This window comes from Tachypleus tridentatus, chromosome 8 (assembly GCF_004210375.1).
Source record: "Tachypleus tridentatus isolate NWPU-2018 chromosome 8, ASM421037v1, whole genome shotgun sequence".
NCBI lineage: Eukaryota > Metazoa > Arthropoda > Merostomata > Xiphosura > Limulidae > Tachypleus > Tachypleus tridentatus.
In genome coordinates this window covers 52,385,511-52,392,357 of record NC_134832.1, presented here as the reverse complement: position 1 = coordinate 52,392,357, position 6,847 = coordinate 52,385,511, and positions in this window count along the sequence as shown.

Here is a 6,847-nt window from a genome sequence, read left to right as displayed (position 1 = left end):
AAATTGCAAGGCAATAAGTTTTAGGAAGTTGGAAATCGACTTTGGGACACTATGTAATGAAAATATATTAGTCACGTGTTCTTTTCACACTTGGCCCGACATGGCCAAGTGGGTCAAGGTATTCGACTCGTAATTTTAGAATCGCGGTTCGAACCCACGTCGCACCTAACATGCTTGCCCTTTCAGTCGGGGGCGCTATAATGTTACGGTTAATCTTACTATTCGTTGGTAAAATTGTAGCCCAAGAGTTGGTGGTGGGTGGTGATGACTAGCTGTCTTACCTCTAGTCTTACACTGCTAAATTAGGGACAGCTAGCTCAGATAGCCCTCGTGCAGCTTTTCGCGAAATTCAAAAACAAAGACAAACTCTTCACACTTGAGCAGGCAAAAAGTGATACTCAGATGTCAGTGACATCTCTTCTGTATCGGTATATTATAATTGTAATATCTTAGGTCACTAAATAAGAAAAACATTCGTTAATCAGGCGAAGTAGAAAACAGAAAAAACTTAAAATTTTATATAGGGGGACATTTAAAAAGTTGTATGCTGCAAAATTTGAAGTAAAACAAACACATCAGAAAAGTTTTCATGATTCCGTCATCTTTATAATTCCTTTGTAGTATGTTGAGAAGAACCAAACAATGGAAATCAACACTGTGAAAATGAAGACCCTTATGCAATGGTGGATATGACAAAAAAATATCAGTTGATTGAGAACACGTGAAATTAACTTTTTTTTTTTAATTGTCACTACATTTTGGAGAAAACTGGAAATCCAAGTATTTTCATTTCTACATTAGCCAAGATAGCTATTAAAAAAAATCAACTTATCTGGATTCATTTAACGCAAAAAGGTATCGTTTTCTGGATAAACTTTATAATGGGAGAACGAGCAGAAAAAGTTAAATTAATGCTAAGCCTAAATAGAATACCTGAGTTTAAGCAAAAAAGTTTGCGTTCAGGAAACGATATGTGATATATATTAAATCAATATTTTAACTAACTGCGTAACCCAGGATTGTTCTTGTTTTCCGGTCGCTCTATAGTCGTCTTTCACTGGAGTTATGAATTAACTGGTTCTCTTCAAGATTTCTCCTAAACCAACTCACCAAAGCTAAGGAACGAAAGCTTTTTTTTATCATGATCTATTACAGAATGGTTAAAACTATAATACTTAACATTTACTCATAGTAACTGGCGATACTATGTGATGGTTATTTTCGTGAGCTGTGACCTTGAAATATTACCTGACCTATCATTCGAAAACAGTAACTATCAATTTATGTCCACCGTTACAATCATTTCATTCGTGGATAGAAGAGGGTATCCAGAAACGAAATAAAAGTATAGTATATGTTATGTGAAAGCTGCAAAGCCCTAGAATAAACCTTAACATTTTTACATTAACCTGTTCGGTGCCGTAGACGAGAAAACTCGTCCAAGCCGATCTGTAACAGTGCCACGGACGAGTTAATTCGTTCTCAATAATACTTAACTTCAACGCTAGATGTCAGCACCATACATGCATTTGACCTACATGCAAATTGTTTCACTTTCGATCCAAAATGGCGTCACGAAAAAGTTACAAAATGAAAAACCTGGTAGAGGAGCTGCCGTAGCAACTGCAATATTTGGTAGTCAACAGGTTAAACTAAGAAAATATAAAATGCAAGGAATAATTATGTATTACAACTGAGAACTATGTGCTAGCTACTTCTACCTTAGCAATCTTTTTAAAATTATTACAGTTTTTCGGTGTTTTTTTTATTTTAGTACCAACTTTACTTCAATAACGTTTGATTTTTTTTATATTTTGAAAGCATGCATGATTTAGAATTACTAATCGGTGATTATTAGAGATCATTTAAGGTGCTGTGCCACTCCTGCCCTTCGCTAGTGCAGTGCTAAGTCTACGGATTTATAACGCTGAAATCAGGGATTCGATTCCCCGTGGTGAGCTCAGCAGATAGCCCGATGTGGCTTTACTATAAGAAAGCACACGCCACAGTCCTTGTCTCCGACTGGACAGAGATCTTCTATACAAGAAATGTTGCATGTGCAAATATTACTGTATTTTTATTTTGTATTTAAAACAATCTGCAAATCCGTAACACCAAATTTACAAAGAATTTTACAGTTTTTAGTGTTTAATATACAAATAAAATAATGTAATCCATTAACTCAAAAAATCACTTTATTGTCAAGAGAACTAACTTCTCATTGATGTTATGTCACAAATAAGGGGAGTTTAAACGTTTGGCAAAATTGCATTCCTCTTACACATGTAATGGAGTTACCACGTTTATTATGCCTACGCTTGTTTCTGTATAATTTACTTTTTGCCTGTGACGTATATCCTTAAAAGTGTATTACGCAAATCCCGCGTGTTCTCGAGCTTGTAGAGAATTCTTGAAAGTGAAAAGCAACAATACTTGTTTGACGAAAGCGCGCGAGAATGTTAGTGAAGGTTCTAGAAACTCGCATGAAATGTATAAAAGTAATGCACAAAAAAGGGAGAGAAATATTATTGGACATCTGCAGTCGGTGTGCTATAGGCCTAGAAAACTATAATTGTGAGGAGCGTCTATTAATCGGAAAAATACAGAATTTCACAAGGAGAGTTTATAGATTTCGAACATTACAACCGTTTAACTTCAGCGAGTTCCTTCAAACGTTATTATTCCTACAAGAACATTAAATATTCTTCGATAAGAAGTGAACTTTTCTAATCAGTGTAAGGCTAGCCAAGAAAGGGGTCGTTGATTTAAGGATGATGTAATAATATCAACTATGAATTAATTTACCCCTCGTGGACCTGGACCATCTATAAAATGTTCAAATATTCAGTTCCAGACCAGATAGAATATTCAGTATAGCTTGTAAGTTTGTAAAAACCTTTGTATGTAAACATAAATTGTAATACCTATTAGTAATAACCATCATTATAAATTGTATTGTTTTTATATTTGTATATTAACATATATTTATGTTAAAAAAGGAAATTGTGTGTATCAATCTTGTTGGCAAATAACATAAATTTAATGCATATTAACAGTTATTTGAGGCAGTAATACATATATTTGTTTTTGAATTTCACACAAAGCTATAGGAGGGCTATCTACACTAACCGTCCCTAATTTACTAGTGCAAGACTAGAGGGAAGGCGGCTAGTCAACACCACCAACTGCCAACTGTTGGACTACCCTTTCACCAAAGAATATTGGGATTTACCGTCACATTATAACGCTTCAACAGCTAAAATGAGCGAGCATGTTTGGTGTGACGGGACCCTCAGATTGCGGGTCAAATTCCCTACCCCCCTGGCCATGCCGTGCCGATAGTAATACGTAACGTATCTATAAGGTACTAAATCGGAGGATTTTCCGAAATAAAAGTATAATACGTAACACAAGTTAATGTCCCCCGCTAGTACAGCGGTATGCCTACGGATTTACAACCCTAAAATCAGGGGTTCGATTTCCTCGATGGGCTTAGCAGTTAGCTCGATGTGGCTTTGCCATCAGGAAAAAAACACACACACACACAAATTTATAAAATTGTTTTTATTAGTATGCCACGATTGATATAAATAAGTGTTTATAAATATTAGATTCTAATGATCTATACTCCCTCAATTGCTGGTGATGCAGACCTAGTGCTGCTGCTGAATCTCCTATTACTCTGCTTCAACTATGGTTACTACTACTGCTATCTCATTTTTATCTTCACACACCATCCTAGCTCCTGCAACTAACTTGGTGAGAATTTGCCTATTATTCTAAGTAGAAACCATTAAAATAATACATACTTGACCATTTCTATCAAGAGAATTCAAGTATGAGTTTTACTCTATCGTAGCCTGGAAACTTTGTTGGTGGACAATTCAGATTATAAACATCACAAAGAATTGAAATCTTTGTTTAGAATTTAAAAAATAGAATACCAGAAAACTATTTAGGAATCCACCAAAAATATATCTTTACTTTGCAAAATAAGCTTTAAAATTATTTTTGCCTCTGTAAGACAGGATTTTTAAAGTTTAGCTGAATTGTTATACTTTGTAAATATTCTTGTTAACTTTAACATGCTATTTGGGAAGGAGACACCGATAAGTAGGCTTTGATGTTGTTGACAGTTCTTTACACTATTATTTTTACGTTAACTTTGCGGAGCGAAAAGCATGTTTTTAAAGAATATTTATACATTTAATTTAGTAGTAATATTTATATAAGATCCAGAATTTTTTAAACTTCTATTTGGTTTAACTCAATACCAAGAATTTTTAATGTGTATTTAAGCTTAACTTGCTGTTTATCACTTTAAAACTAAGGAAATACATTACAGTCAGTCTCCGAATAGTTTTGCATAAAATTCAACAAACAATAATTTTCTTTGAAAATCAGAAAAAAAAATAATTATCAAAAGATGGATTGTTTGTTTGAATTTCGCGCAAAGCTACATGAGGGCTATCTGTGCTAGCCGTCCTTAATTTAGCAGTGTAAGACTAGAGGGAAAGCAGCTAGTCATCACCACCCACCGCCAACTCTTGCGCTACTCTTTTACCAATGAATAGTGGGATTGACCGTCGCATTATAACGCCCCAAGGCTGAAAGGGCGAGCATGTTTGGTGCGACCGGGATTCAAACTCACGACCCTCGGATTACGAGTCAAACGCTTTAACACGCTTGGCCAAGGCAGGGTCCGAAAGATGGAGAAATGCCGTAATTAAAAGTAAATAAAGGTACCACATAACATGCAAATCACCAATTTAAGTGAGAACCATAACCGATATAAAGTCGCGTTAGAACTATATATCATAACACAATTACATTTTGGGAGTTTGTATTTCGTAACTGTTTCCTTACTATCAAATTTATTACTCTTTGGAAAAGTGTGTAACAGTCTTTCCTGAAGTAAAATATTCAGGTTGACAGATCACATTGGTGTGTTCACGTGCAATAACTTAGATTTTTTTAACCATCGCAATATCCTTTGTATTTATTGGCATTCAGAATAAAATGCTTATAGATCAGCTTGAAATGGTAAAACAATATAAAACACGACTTGCAACTAGGTGCACTTCATTCATGGCAAGCAAAATGTGATGCAACAAGTGAAAAAACCATCAACATAAAGGACAGTGGTAAAAATTGTGAGCTCCAGGCAACAGCATACAATGTTCTGAATCAAGAAGGATCTCCATATGAAAAAGGGAAACACTTCACATGCATACAACTTGCTGTTTAAATGAGATATACAGTCATGTAAAAAAGTTAGGAACCCTATGAAAGCCTGTGTATTTTTGTAATAGTTTTGGATATATAGATATTTAATCTCAATTTTAACAATACTGAGAGATTATAGGAAATAACTAAACAATTAAAACTGAAGAAAAGACTTTTCAAGATCTTCTGTAAATGTAATTCTACAAAAATGCATATTCTAACTGAGGAAAAATTTAGGACACCCCCACATTTATTCCCACTTAAAATGGCTCAACTCAAAATGCTGAGTAACGATCTTCTAATCATGTGCATATGGTATGAGGCTTGCCCTATTTAAACCTGAGACATTTAGTTTGGTGTGCTCCTGACTGTTGAAATGAAAGTGAGCACAATGGTGAGAGCAAAAGAGCTGTCTGAGGCCTTCAGAAAGAAAATTGTAGCAGCTTATGAGTCTGGTAAGGGATTTAAAAAGATCCCAAAATATTTTGAAATCAGCCATTCCACTGTCCGGAAAATAGTCAACAACTGGAGGGCTTTCAAAACAACTGCCAACATGCCCAGGTCTGGTCGTCCAAGCAAGTTCACCCGAGAGCACACCGCAAGATGCTAAAAGAGGTTTCTAAACACCCTAACATGTCATCAGGATCTACAGAAGGCTCTGGCTATTGTTGATGTGAAAGTGCATGCCTCTACAATCAAAAAAGAGACTACACAAGTTTAACTTGCATGGGAGGTGTACAAGGAAGAAACCTTTGCTCTCTAAGAGAAACATCAAGGCCAGGCTGAAGTTTGCTAAAGAGAATGTAGACAAAGACCAGGAGTTCTGGAATAATGTTCTTTGGACAGAAAATTGAATTATTTGGACACCAGAACAGAGGACATGTTTGGCGTAAACCAAATACAGCATTCCAGGAAAAGAACCTCATACCAACTGTGAAGCATGGAAGTGAAAGTGTTATGGTTTGGGGCTGCAGCAGGACCTGGACAGCTCACAATCATAGAATTCACCAGGAATTCTACTATGTATCAGAGGGTGCTTGAGAATCATGTGAGACCATCTGTACGAAAATTAAAGCTGAAGCGGAACTGGACCCTGCAACACGACAATGACCCAAAACATACCAGTAAATCCACCAAGGACTGGCTGAAAACTAAGAAATGGAGAGTCCTGGAATGGCCGAGCCAAAGCTCAGATCTTAATCCCATTGAGATACTGTGGGGTGACTTGAAATGGGCTGTACATGCAAGAAACCTCTCAAACATCTCACAGCTGAAAGAATTCTGCATTGAGGAGTTGGGCAAACTTTCTTCAGACCGATGTCAAAGACTTGCAGATGACTATAAGAAGCGTCTCACTGCAGCTATTTCAGCCATAGGGGGTAACACTGCTTATAAGGGGGTAGGGTGTCCTAACTTTTTTCTCAGTTAGAATATGCATTTTTGTAGAATTACATTTACAGAAGATCTTAAAAAAGTCTTTTCTTCAGTTTTAATTGTTTAGTTTTATTCCTATAATCTCTCAGTATTGTTGAAATTGAGATTAAATATCTATATATCCAAAAATGTTACAAAAATACACAGGCTTTCATAGGGTTCCTAACTTTTTCACATGACTGTACGT